Source organism: Microtus oregoni, unplaced genomic scaffold, assembly GCF_018167655.1.
Source record: "Microtus oregoni isolate MIOR12 unplaced genomic scaffold, Mior012 000006F_ref0000085, whole genome shotgun sequence".
NCBI classification, from domain to species: Eukaryota; Metazoa; Chordata; class Mammalia; order Rodentia; family Cricetidae; genus Microtus; species Microtus oregoni.
The window spans coordinates 21,501,246-21,515,735 of NW_024543065.1; the positions used below are offsets into that span (position 1 = coordinate 21,501,246).

General features: G+C 45.1%; 1 protein-coding gene across 2 annotated transcripts in view; it reads right to left on the reverse strand.

The window, feature by feature from the left end:
• The window catches only part of Dse (dermatan sulfate epimerase), a 57,772-nt gene extending 43,765 nt beyond the window's left edge, over nt 1-14,007 (reverse strand). Inside the window, exon 1 of one of the 2 annotated variants that reach the window (XM_041654999.1) lies at nt 13,990-14,007. The gene's annotated coding sequence lies outside the window, so the exon portion shown is untranslated. Of the gene's footprint in view, nt 1-13,622; nt 13,912-13,989 lie in introns of those variants that run through there. The other variant, XM_041654997.1, reaches the window with a different exon arrangement.
• Nucleotides 14,008-14,490: the final 483 nt, after the last annotated feature.

Here is a 14,490-nt window from a genome sequence, read left to right on the forward strand (position 1 = left end):
CCCTGATAAGGTTTGTTGTTGTATAGGTTTGGTGGTCAAATGATACTAGTTAATCAGTTATCTGCACTGTAAGGGTGGGTGTGGGGTTTAAGTAGCTGGCATCAGCAAACAGGTGTGGCATGCATTGATGACTTGAGTAAGAAACCTAGGCAACAAGGCTCAGGTGCACTTACCCAGCCAACAACAGGGTACACTGCCCCACAGTGGAGGGAATACCTGGGAGTTTGTCCTTGGCTTCTCTGGAAGTTTGTCTCCTATGCCTTTCCTCTGCCCCATTACCTCTACCTAGTGATTATGTTCAACAAAACTATGATTATAATAAATTTCACTGTCCATCTAAAGAGTCACTGACTTGAATGGTGTTATAGGGACCTCCAAATTCACATCCTGTTCTTTTTTACCCTTTTGGTGGAATCATTTACAGTCTCACTATAATTATGAGCATTGTGTCCCAATACTTTGGTCATTAGAAACATTAAAGTTTATTTGTCTGTTGGGGGAGCATGCACACACCACAGTGTGAGTGTGGCGGTCAGAGGACACTGCAGGAATCAGTTCTCTCCTTCCAGCAAGTGAGTTCCAGACTGACCAGAGGTAAGCACCTTCATCCTCTCAGCCATCTCAAGCAATCTTTCCCCTCACCTAGTCCTCAAATAGTTATCAATAATAAATCTGCCTCCTCTGCTGCCTTTTTATATTCTTAAATATCTTTACATGCACTTATTTTTTAGATTTTTTTCTTCCAGATTATAGTTCCCTCAAAAGTCTCTGGGTACTTTGCAAGCATCCTCTTGTGAATCAAAACTCAAAGTACCACAGATTCTTTTTGTAAAACAATGGTCCATCCATGTAATTAACCCAAAGACACAGAACTGCCTGCTCAGACATACCCCACCTCACCTACCCCATCTCCTATTCCAACCAACCCTGTGGCAAATTCAGGCCAAACTCCCTTTCTCCCTGTTCATATCTTTCTTTTTGGAACCAAACTGTCAGCAAATGTTGGCTCTTTCTTCAAGTCTTCCCACTTCGAACACTGCTGTAACAGCCCAGCCCATACCAAGCTTTACCTGCAAGAGCTTTCAAAACAGTCACCCAGGCTTCAATTCTTCCCGCCCATAGTCATTCTCAACATAGACGCTGGATGCTGGCCAGTCATAATTGGATCAAGCCTTGCACTATTGAAAACCCTCCCAGAGCATCTTCACATGTTATTAGAATACCACGGGGGTGGGTGAAGTACATCAGAGACAGCCAGGAGACCAGCATGGCTGGAATTGGTGGAGAAAGTGCTTAATATTCAGGAAACATTCAGCAAGGATTTACTGAATGGATGAATCTAATCGTGTGTCAAGATGTAAGTCTTTAAATACTCAGAGATAACTATTTATATAGAGAAAGAAGCAATAAAAATCTTTCTTTGACTATCAAAACAAACCACTTGGAGGTAAAGCATACCACAGTGCTGGAATCTCCAAGGCTGCTCAGCGGTGTCATCACCAGACTTCACTAGAACTGTGTGCAGGCAGTGTCCTCCCAAGAGTCCAAGTCCCGTTTCAGGCCGCCTTGTGACTGGACTAGCTTTACCCATAAGCCTATCAACAACACCACCAAGCCTGGTGTGCTCATGAGCACTTCCAGAATGCCCTCATTTCCTCACATCCTACAGAGGTTTTCATGAGTCTCCTTGGGTCTTTTTTAAAAACACTAAAACACCTGACCCATTATATAGGTTTAATATAGCCCAGAGGCAACGGGCTTTCTGCTGGATGATCTTGGCATAATTGCTTTTATTCACATCATTCTATTTTGAAATTTAAAGTCAGTCCCTTTAGCTCTCTTTCCAGAGATAATGACCATTTTTAATTGTTTAGTATAGAGGCTTTGCTAGTATTACTATTTTTAAGATTTAAATTAAGGGAGGACTAGCTTTTTCATCTAGAGAATTACACTCTCTACCACTGTTTCTGCCTTGCTGTTAGACTGTGCTAACACACATGTATGATATTTATAGCTAAGTTACTATTGGGAAACATGTTTTTGAGGCAACAAAGGAATGTCGAAGACAGGATGAATGAATGACCTAGATGTACAGGATAAAAACGAGCTCCCACAGACATATTACAATTCAGTTCCCTACCTAGAAGGAAGGGGTAAACATATACATGCCACCGGATCGTACAAAAGATGTATCATATGTGATAAGGCTCCCAGAGCTGTGACTGTATATGGCAGGTAGTTACCCAAAAGTTCTGAGTAGAAAAAGGAAGTAGAGAGAGAGCCATGGGAAGAGGAAGAGGAGGAGGGGAGAGAGGAGAGAGGAGGAGAAACAGTCCAATTCAGAGCGGAACAGCCAAATGATGAATATTTATGTCAATGTACAAGGTCAGAAATGTTGGCCTTGGTGTCTGTGTCCTCGTTTTCATATGTCAGTTGTCCTTGGAGATGTCTTTAGCATCCTATGCTGACAATGTTAGCATTAATATTTGTTCCTCCTATGATGTGGGAGTGTCATATATCAATCTGTTGATTTCATTGGTTAAGCAATAAAAAAAACTGCTTGGCCCTGATAGGTTAAAACATAGGTGGGAGGAGTAAGCAGAACAGAATGCTGGGAGGAAGAGGAAGTGAGCTCAGACTCGACAGCTCTCCTCTTGGGGGCAGACGCCTCAGAGAGACGCCATGCAGCTCTCTCCCAGGCACATGCGATGAAGCTCCAACCCAGGATGGATGTAGGCTAGAATCTTCCTGGTAAGCGCACCTTGGGGTGCTACACACAGATGATTAGAAATGGGCTAAATTAATATGTGAGAATTAGCCTAGAAGAGGCTAGATAGAAATGGACCAAGCAGTGCTTAAATGAATACAGTTTGTGTGTTGTTATTTTGGGCATAAGCTAGCAGGCGGCCAGGGTGCTGGGGACGCAGCCCCGCCGTTCCTATTACTACACTCCTAATCCTAATCTCTTCTTATATTTTTCTACCTAAGTCTCCATGATCTCCTTACCATTTCCACCCCATCTCTACTCACAGCTGGCTTCCCCCAGCTACTTCTTTTGGTCAAACCTGACGCAATTCTCAATGCCTGTGTTGGAGAAGACTTTTTTTCAAGAAGTGCTCTTCTCATGTCTTGTCTCAAAGTTATATGAGGCCAAAAAATAGCCTCAGTTACCCGAAGAGAGGTAAGTGGACAAAGGACCATTGGGGTCCTTTCAAGTTGACAGCTTTTTGAGGTGCCTGACTCTTTCGGTGACACCTACTCCCTGTCCTGCCTGCTCTTGCATGAAAGACAAATGTCACATTCTCCCACTCCACAAGCAAGCCGGAACCAGCCACTTCAATCCATGAGGACACTGGTTTTCTAAGTGACTCGGGGAGTGTTCCTTGCACTTTCGTCATTTGAAACTGCCATTTGTCTACATCTTCTCATTACTCTTCACTAGTAACTTGCATTGTTTGAGGGATATTTCCAGCTTCCTCAATGGTTAAAGGAACCTCAATCCTTAGCCATAAGCTAGGAGGCAGCAATGTCTTTTACTGAGTGCTGTAGACCTATCTGCTCATTCATCTCCTACATGGTTTACTTATTAGTAAACCCCTATCATGGACACTTCATGTTTTGCCCCATCATGAAAGCATTCAGCCCTCTCTTTGTCACCTATAAAGTGGACAGGGACATATCAGAGTATCCACTGAAGCTGTACTACCAATAAAGCTATCTTCCTATCCATGTTGGCTAGTTCTGTGTCGAATTGACACAAGTTAGAGTTTTTTGTTTTGTTTTGTTTTGTTTTTTGTTTTTTGGGGTTTTTTTGTTTGTTTGTTTGTTTGTTTTTTTTTTAGAAATCTAACTTCAATTAAGAAAATGTCCCACCAGGTTGTGGGCAAGTCTGTAGTCTATTTTCTTGATTGAAGATTGATGGGGGAGGCCCCAGTTCACTGTGGGCAATGCCACCCTTGGATTGGTAATCCTGGGTGCTATAAGAAAGCAGGCTGAGCAAGCCATGAGGAACAAGTCAGCAAGCAGCATCCCTCCATGGCCTCTGCATCAGCTCCTGCCTACAAGTTCCGATCCTGACTTCCCTGGATGATAGACTACAAGCTGCAAAAGAAAATAAGCCCTTTCCCCCCATGTTGTTTTGCTCCTGGTGTTTTTGTCACAGCAATAGAAACCCTAACTAAGACTCCATTGTTCTCTCCAACCTCAAATAGAAAGAAGGCACAGAGCAGGCCACACTAAGAACGGCACAAGATCCTTTCAGGAAACGGAGAACACCCCTATACCTGAAGGCCCTCAGTGGCCTGGCTGTCTATGGCTGTGTGGAGAATGGTACATACGGTTCCAGGCAAGCAGGAGACAGACACTGGCACTCAGCGGGGGTGAGGAAGGACAGACACAGTAAGGAAGTGGTACCTGAACTGGGCCCTCAAGGGGTTAAGTAAGAATGCACACAGATTGAACTGTCTCTGCTATACACTGATGATTAATTCCATGAATATTGAGCATTTTAACATCTACAGTCATCTCTCCTCCTCACATGGTACCTCGATCCTCTCTGGATCCCAAAAGGATGTGAAGCAGATCTCACCTATTCAGGGACAAACTGCTGGGACTCGAAGGCTTAGCCATCTGTCCCTCCTACAGCGTCAAGTTCAGAGCTTTGAAAAGTTTGTGTGGCCTGACTAGGAAAGTGGCTCAACGGTCTTGCTGCCGGAGTTTGAGGTCCTGAGGCTGTATCGCATAAAAAGCCAGGCTTGCAGCAATCATCTCCATTCCCAGAGCTCCGACAGCAAGCTGGGAGCTGGAGCCACGAGAAGTGCAGGCATGCGCGGTAGCGAACAGCCAAGAAGAGCCGTGCGCTCCAAAGTGTAAGGGAAGGACCGCACTCCGGAGCACACATGTACACACACATACATATCACACACACACACACAACATATGCATGGAAACATTGAAAAACATCTGAGGGGAAGGGAAAGGCAGAAAGACACACAGGGAGCTAGGAAGCTGCAACTCGGCCATTCCATTTATTTCCACTCCCTCCTTTTCCAGTCCCTTTGCTCTTTAGCCTGCCTGCAATAACATCCTACTCCCTCCCTTTGTTGCGAAAAACCCTTCCAGGCACAACTCCGTATCCCTTCGCAGCTGTTATCCCTCTGTCCGGTCATCTTCTCCAGTCTCTTCCTTCCTGTGGCCCTGGTGTTCGGCTCACTGTTTAGTTGATCTCATTAAGCTTTGAGTCAGTCTCAATGCCAAATAGATTTTAAATTCCTCAAGGCCATAAGCCACATCATATCTATTTGGCATGCCTCCGCTATTGCTGCCCTCAAGGACAAAAGAAGCTGGCAAATACTTGCTAAGCACTAAGTCTTTCCGAAGTTCCTATCACGCAGGTCTAATGTTTTTTCATCAGATTGTCCAAGTTCAGAAGCGCACTGGACAAAGTTAGACATCAGAGTGTTCTTTCCCAAATGACACAAATCCATCTCTTCTCAAATTTGCAGTCACCGAACCAACAGTAAGTGGCTTTACCAATCACAGAAAATAAAAATGTGCAGTCCCACAGAAGAGGATCTACTTTATGACTTCTTTCCAGTGCAGCTGGCCCGGCTGCCCTGAGGGGAGGGGCTTGTCACTCCAGGGCAATTCAGTAAGGTAAATACTCAAATACTCACTGCCTACACATGGTCCCCACCAGAGAGATATTGGAAGAGGGCCAATGACCTCAAACTTCAAAAATGAAATTTAACATATTGAAATGAAACTGTACTTTTAAAACTCAGCTACTTTTCATGAACATCTATAGAGTAATTCTATGTAAATCACATTAAATCACACATTTTCATGCTGAGAAGCTTTAGGATCTAAAGATAACAAATGGATCAGAATGTGCCCCCCCCCAAATACTAATTTCTTTGGGTGGGAGAGGCAGATCTGGACATTTCAAACTAGCGTATAAGAAAGAATAATGGGACAGTTGAATAAAGTCAGTAGGTCAGTCCTCAGAGTCTGCTGGGAACACACTTGAAGTTCTGAAAGACATCAGGTAAGAAGCAGAGAAAGACAAAAAGAAATAAAACTGGAGAGACCAAAAGAAGACATTCTGAAGTAAGATAACTGAGGGTCTTGGGTGATTCCACCAATAAACTTCCCTTGAGATGTGAAATTGGCACACACAGGCTCTAACACTGTGTCAGCACTTAGAGCAACTGTCTAAGACACGGACCTCCGTTAGCCCACAGCATCCCCAAACTGGGCTCATCTTAGCTGACTACATATTTTCCACTTTCTGTAAGGAAAAAAAAAAACCCACACACAAAAATCACATCTTAACTGAGGTACCACCCAGAAACCATGGAATCAATATTTTTGAAATTATCTTCTAAAACAACATAAAAAAACTTCACATTGTTTCTAAAAACTATTATTATTGGGTTTTTGTTTGTTTTTAACCATACAGACTGCTATAAGAACCGTTCAATGGGCTGAAGTGATGGCTCCAGGGTAAGAGTACTGGCTGTTTTTCCAGAGGACCTAGGTTCGATTCCCAAAACTCCACGGCAGCTCACAACCATCTGTGCCTAAGTTCTGGAGGATCTGACCCCCTCTTCTGGTCTTAAATGAACATTCCCATGTGAAATTTCCAGAGTTCTTTCTGGCACTGGCAACTTCCCTCTTGTGACCACAAGAATGGTGAAGGTCTCACATGCTCATGTGACCACTGAGATTCTTTCCCTCTGCCAATCCGAGTCTACCAGAGCAAAGGTGGAGATAAACCTGGCCTGGTGGCATATGCCTATAACCCAAGCACTTGGGAGCTGGAGCAAGAGGCTCAGACATTCAAGGTCATTCTCTGCTTTGCAGCAAGTTCCAGGCCAGCTTGGGCTACACGAGAGCCTATCCATTAAAACACAACAACCATCAAAGACAAAAGCAAACAAAAATCCCCACTTAGAAATGAAGTAGAGAAAGGTATAAACCGTAAACAAAAGTCCAATGAAATAGTGGAGTCTGGTGCTGAGACTATTAAAAACGACTGGGAAAAAAAAACCACAAGAAACTAAGAGAGCTGAGATATACCATGATAAAGATGGATACAAAGACAATTTGACTGTGGCAGTAATTATGCAATGTGTCTACCAGCTAACGTTTGTTAATAATGAAATGTTTCTTTGGCGGCTGGAGAGATGGCTCAGAGGAATAGAGCACTGCCTGCTCTTCCAGAGGTCCTGAGTTCAATTCCCAGCAACCACATGGTGGCTCACAACCATCTGTAATGAGATCTGGTGTCCTCTTCTGTACTGCAGGATACATGAAGGAAGAAACCTATATACATAATAAATAAAAATCTTAAAAAAAATAAAATGTTTCTTTAACTTCTTTTAAATACGAAGAAATAATAGTTTCTTTGAGGAAGAAAATAAAGCACAGGGTTCCGCAGCATCTGCCTGAATGAAGGTTCTGGAAACCTTACACAGCCAGAATTAATTTAACCAGCCAGTTGATACTAGGCTCTAGTAAAAATGCTACGGGAAAAACTGCAGCGGCAAAAACCTTTCAGTTAAAATAGTGAAACTGACTGGTTCTCTTATATTCCTATAAATAATTCATTTTTCTTTTCCCTGATTTTCAAAAAGTCACAGCCCCAGAGCTCCGCAGCACCCATCTGCCCAGCCTGTAAACTTTTCCAGAGACCTCATTGGCCTCCAGAAATCATTCTAAAGGATAAAAACACTAAGCAAGCCTCGCTGTCCTCAGCAGAAACCCCTCCTGCTTGCCTCGTGGCTGTTTCCCCTTGTCTCTCTTAGGGGAAGATGGAAAACAGCTGTCCAGTTTCCCTCAGACTCCTTTTTCCTTCCTGCCTGGCCCATCCCATAGCTTAAAAGAAGTAGAGACACAGCAGGTGATTCCAGAGGCCAGCTGGCCCCTGCCTGATTTGTCCCTGCGGCTGGAGAAAGGAGCCCCCTCTACACCTCCTGCAATGATGTCACTAGCCTGCTAGAAGAAAGTTCTCCAGAGAATGCACGGACTTCTAGAAATCCACCGACAGATACAGTCAAACAACGAAAGCAACTTGCAGTCAGCATTGTGCCCTGGGATCTGATTTCACTCTGGATCTGATCTGTGCGTGTTGGTTTGTAGTGAAGCTTGGCACAGATTATGTTTGACCTATATCAGTGACTTCGGCTCTTGGGTTTCTTGTCACTGGGAGCCTCTGGACATAAGTAGCTTTAGAACTGTCTTTCTATAGCCCAATCTAGAAGAGAACTCTGCCAGCTCTCTCGGTCATTCCAAACGGGAGTAATCGCTATTGCATGAAAGACATACTCTGAAAATTGCTGTGTTTACGAACCCTGGAGTTGTCAGCAAACACCCTCATCTTCTAGCATCCACAGGAACAGGAAGGCCAGCTCCATCACCTGAGACTTCATCGAGACATACAAATTGGGGAGCACAAACAATCCCGTCACAAATTCTTTTTAGGATTTATAAGATGCTGGTTCAACTTTCCCAGAGTAGCTTCCATATGTGCTAGTGTGCTACACGCCTATTATTAGTATCCTCTGCATTACACACCTACTGTTCTCACACGTGAAAAAAACGTAAACACCTGATTTGATCAACAAATACGGCTTTACAACCCTATGGCGTGCGTGTATGCCTTGACTATCTCAAGTAGCTCTTTAAATTGACTGGGGCCGATTCATTTTTTTTTTTAACGTCTTTTATCTTTGTGTTTATTTTCGACTTTTTGAGATGGGTTCTTGCTATGTAGCCCCAGAAGACTTTGCGCTCACTGCATGCTCAGGCCTGGAACTCAAGGCAATTCTCCTGCCTCTGCATCACTACCACGCCATAAGGTTTTCATTTTTGCTAGTATATTTCATTCTGCTTCGCATATCCCACAATAATTGAGGAGGACAGTCGCTATCTACAAAGAAGCCCCCAAAAGGTTTGTTTTGGTATGCAAATATATACACTAGTGGCGAACTCCTTCTGACTCTATCCGGGACAAGGCTGATGCAAACAGCCCACAGCAAACATGTCATATGTCTAATTAAAGCTAATGAGGTCCGGGAGAGGACTCAGTACAACATCCACAGAAGCAAAAGGACCTGAGTTCAGATTTCCCAGCGCCCATGTACACAGCTAGTAACCCATTTATTTGTTATATTTTATAACAAGATTTTCACTCGCCGAATAATGACTCATCTACTAAATATTCTCAAGTACAAAACACGGAAGCGTATCATGCTCATCATCAGAACTTACACATCATTCTGAGCATAGAAACTCGGCTCCTTTCAGAACAGCTCAACGTTTCTCCTGAGATCATGTTTCTAGATGATTCCCAGAGCACTGAAACACGCAGAAGGAAACCCAGCGACAGTCTTAACCCACATTAAAATTCAGTGTTATTCTTGAGTTAAGAACTGAACGAATGCCTCTGTTCAAGAAATAAACAGAGGGCCTCAGCATCTTTTCTTCTCTTTCCAAACTAAAACCACCCTCTTTCTTTCTGACCCTAACAGACTCTGAGAATCTGTCTTCTCCAGCAGGTTTATGTTTCTGTGGGCATCTGAAAAAGAATCCAGAGTTCAACCCTTCAACAGGCTGCAGCCTGTCTCCCTGTGGCAATTAACAACACTACTGATAGCACATCAAGGCCAGCTCGAGACCAAAGCTAGTTCACAAGAACTGAGAATGCAGCCCAGGGCTCTGCAGGCAGGAGAAGAGGCCCAGCAGTGAGGTCCTTACCAAGCTGAGATGGGGGTGGGGAGGGGGGTGGAAGAGGACAGGCTTGAGGACAAAAGTGGATCTCTAAACAGTTCCAGAAGCCTGAGAAGTCCATGAACATTCCAGGAGCTGACAGTTCATGAGCAGTAACTACAAAATATAATAAAGCAATTTTATAGCTAACTGAATGTGAGCCTTTAGCATGTGAACTGGGAGGTAGCGAGGACGAAGGAGCATTATGTGTGCGATTTATGCTTGTCTCTTTCAACTTAAGGTATGTCACAAATGACCTGTAAACGACCGATTGAGTTTCCTACCTTCAGGATTTCCATCTACTAAACTGAAGACAAGATGCACGCCCTACCTTACGCTTCATCTCCACGAGGCTAAAATGTGAATTAGGACACATTGAGCAAGATGCGAGAGTATTTGGCTATTTGAAAACATTAAGTGTGCAGGAAGCTGCCTGATCTATCAGACATTGCCTGTCCTTGAGCTGATGGAATGCTTTCGAATTTGAGAGGAAAGTTTAGTTAACGCAATTAAAGTAATGGCCCAATTTTATCCCATTGCCCAATACTTTCTGGTTTTCTTCTATTTCTGAAATGTTTTCTCCATCAGCTAATCAAATCACCCTTCCACATAACAGTGAGCTCTGAAACACCAAAGAACATTGAGAAATGGCCTGTGTGCTACATTTATTTATCACATGCACAGAAATATTTTCTTTGAAAAATGGGTCTAATTTTCAAAGAGAATTTCCATTTAGAATGGGACAGTGGAGAAGGATTTGGGAAACATTTCCAGTCCTTGCTACCAGCAAACAGCTGCGTACAATGTCTCGGGAGTCTGGCATTCTGACCCCTGCTGCCCACTCTGACTCTAATTCATCACATGAAGTTTATGGGAAGATAATTTCCCTTGTGAGTACCCTGGGTATAGACACCGGCTTCATTCCCATGTCCACCATGTCTACAGGTACACAGATTTGGGTTGTGCAGGCCAAACATCTGCTAGTAATTTAGTGACCTCCAGGGGGTTTAGTCTACAAATCACAATAGGAAGAGATAATGTAATTCCAGTATGAGAAAATCTCAAGGCACTAAATATACTATAGGAATAGTCTTGCGCTGTGTCAGACATTCTTTCAATAGGGTTGTTGGATACAGAAACTTTTCAGGTGCCTTCCCCTCCTTCAGAATGGCAAACACCCAGCCCCTCTCAGAATGGAGTGAAGCTTCTATTGGTACAGTTTCCACCATCATCAGCCCCAGTTCCCCAGAAAGGCCTGCCCCAAACACAACCAAGGACAATGGAAGGGAAGACATATTAAAATATTTACTATATTTAGGACTGAGACATCCTAATGACTGAAAAAATATGCTTAAATTAGGCTGTAATCGGCCATCCAATGATTTCTTTAACGGTTTTGAAAACAAAGTTTATCGATGCATTAACCCAAATTATTCCCCTATTTTTCCTCCACTTGTTAAAATCATAGTATTAAGAATTATGTGCTTTCTCTCATGCAGCACAAAGGAACCAAGACAAGAAAAAATAAGTAGCAAAATAGTTTATCACAAATAATATAAAGAAATAAGAAAACAATAAAGCTTTGTTTCATCCCAGAATGCATTTTCACAGGTCTTAAGACTGTCTCAGAGACTGAAATGATTTTCTGTAATGAGGCAGTACAAAATTCCTAGGAAGCTAAGAACTTCGTCTCGGGGATAAACCCAGGTCCAGCCAGGACAGCGCTAGAACCTTCTGCATTAGACACACCACTTATCTCACTGAAATGGGCCATACTAGCAGATTTGTGAACGACTGCTAAGAAATACTAAAGTAGACACATCACAAGTATTGTTCCCTAAGACGATGCCGACTTCACCTGGCAAACCTAATTCTTACTGTGTGTTGTCTCTCTCTTCACCAGATCCTAACCTGGGGAGAAATGTGAACCCATCTTCACCCAGCAGGACCAGGATGAGAACCTAAAAATCCCCAGCATGCAAAGACCTAGGTTGTTTCCTTTTGCCAATTTCCCTCCTCCTCAAGGTACTTTGTCTTAAAAAAAAATTCTTCCACTGTGTGATTTCACTATCTCTTTTTAGTCTGGATATTAAAATGTACACTGTAGGCCAGTGTTTTCACTTAACTATTGAAACTGAAAATGATTACATAGCCCTGTCAGTGAGTAAAACAGCTCTTCCAACAGGAAAGTTCTCTAGGTTGCTTAGTCATGTATTTTCCTTTACTACAGCTGTAGAAATTCCAAGAAAGCTGGGGCTATCTCTTGGGTGCACCCCTACCTGTCCCCCTAGTAGCTAGTGCTTTGGCTAAGCCCATCCTGAGGATAACATCACATATTAGACCCAACTTTTTCTCTCTTTTTGACTGAGATAGACTTCACTACGAAGAAGGAGAAGGAGAAGGAGAAGGAGAAGGAGAAGGAGAAGAAGAAGAAGAAGAAGAAGAAGAAGAAGAAGAAGAAGAAGAGGGGATGGAGGAGGTGACCACATCTGTGCAGGAAAACAGTATGCACGAGCAGTCAGGTGACCCAGTTTTTTTTTTTTTCACACATGTTACGTTCTGTAATTCTCTTTAGTAGCATAGTGTGAACGCTTCTACAAACATCTAATCCAAATTTTTCGTCTCAAGAACTGGTACTGCTCTTGCATAGAACCAGGGTTCAGTTCCCAGCTCCCGTTTTAGGAAGCTCCTCACAGCCTGTAAGCCCACTTCCAGCAGATCTGACGTTCTCCTCTGACCTCTGCGAGCACTCAGATGCACATGTACATCCTCCCAGACACATCATTTTAAAATGATAATAATAAATATTTTTTAAAAATTTCACCTCATGAATACTATTGTCATTTATTTAAAAATGTGAAAACTGAAGAAAACAAAATTATTAAAGGTGTAAACTGTGTAACATGAAAGATAATAAAAAATATTTCTAGAGAGAGGTTCTTCCTTCCTTAATATATCGTTTACTAAGCAGCAATAAACACCAAATGATTTCAAGAATCTACTAGGAAGTCCCTAGAAACCAACGTGTCAATTCCTGACCTAAAGAATTCCAGGTAAATGAGGCTGGCTTTTTGGATTGAAAGCAAGGGATTGGGTTTCATTATGAATGCCAGCTGGCCTAAGCTGACTCTGCTGCCTCCAAGGAGAGATGAGAAACTTGTCAGGTCACAACTTAGTTCAGATCCAGTCCCAGACTGATTCTAATGCCATGTGGCATCGCTTACAGCGCTCCCCAGCCCAATTCAAGCCCCTCCGCCTCCGAAACGCACAGACACGGACACGCACAGACATACAAACACACACACCCGACACACACACACCCGACACACACACACACACCCGCGGGGCTGGCCCAGGCGGCTTCTGGCTGAGGTTACCCAGCCACCCCGGGGTATTGATGAAGTGTAGGGGCGGCTGGGGGTGGCTCAGTACCGGCTTTCCGGGCTTCTGCGGTCCTGAGGTCGCACAGGCAGAGCTAGCAAAGGCGCTCACGACCACCACCATCCCTGGATAATTGGTGTACAGAAGGAATGGGACATGCGGCTGTGCCACCCAATCCCGCGGGAGCACGGGAATCCGGGGGCCCGTCCAGTCCCCGCTATTCACTATTGATCTCCGTGCTGCTGTGGAACCGGGCTCGGTGGTGGGCTCTCGGGTGGAAGACCGTGGAGCCAGGCGAGCGGGCCCGGGTGCACTGCCCACGGGGAATCCGCACACATCGAGAGACGTGGCTCTAGCAGCCTGGCAGGGACCCGTCCAGCGCAGGAGGGAAGCTTCTCTGCTCTAGATACACGGCGCCCCCGCCCCAGCGCCCCATCTCCTCCCCCGTACCGCTCCCCCCCCCCCCTCACCGCTCGGTCCTCCTGGGCGTCTTCTCACCGCGTCCCCGCGGGGCGCCCAGACTCCGGACCCCTGGAGTCCGGCCCTCAGAGCGCACGCCGAGCCATCCAAGCCCAGGGCGCCGCGCCCGGGTTACTCTGCTGCAGCCTCCGGCGGCCGTGCGGACGGGGCGGGGACCGTCGGCGGAGGGCGGGCCGCGGCAGGGCTCGGCCTCGGGCGGAGGAAGCCGCAACGTCAGCAGAGAGCTGGGGAAGCGACGTTGGGAAGGGGGAGAACAGGACCCCCGGGCGGCCCAATCTCGACCTCAGCCCACGCTCCCCTCCGCGGTCCCAGGACCCAGTTCAGCCTTCCCGCCGCCGGGATCGAGACCCCACGCACCCTGCCCTGCCCAGCCGCTTTGGCTCCTGCTCTGGTTTCTCGGGACCTGAGAGCTTCAGGTTCCAGTCTGGAATCGCACCCAAAGAAAAGATAACTTCTGGAGGCCCGCGAGGGAGGGGCCGATGCGTCTGTAAAGAGCTGGAAGAGGAAAGCTGAGAATTTAAAGAATCCCACTCCCGACGCTAGTGCCCAATCCCCTCCCGAGGCTCCAAAATAGTTACACTCCAGTTGCCTTCCCCCTCCCCTCTTTCCTGATTTCAGTTTTACTCTCAAAGAGAAGGGGGGAAAATCACCTAATCCGAAGCAGTTGTTGCCCAGAGTGGAGCAACAAAATACAGGGAATCCTACCGCACCGTGTCCAGCAAGCTGAAGTGATTTTAATCAGCAAAGATAAAGGGTTGAGGCAGACCACTTGGAGTTCGCAGCTCACTATGGAAACTTTATCTTATCTCTTGGACGTGTGTGTGTGTGTGTGTGTGTGTGTGTGTGTGAGAGAGAGAG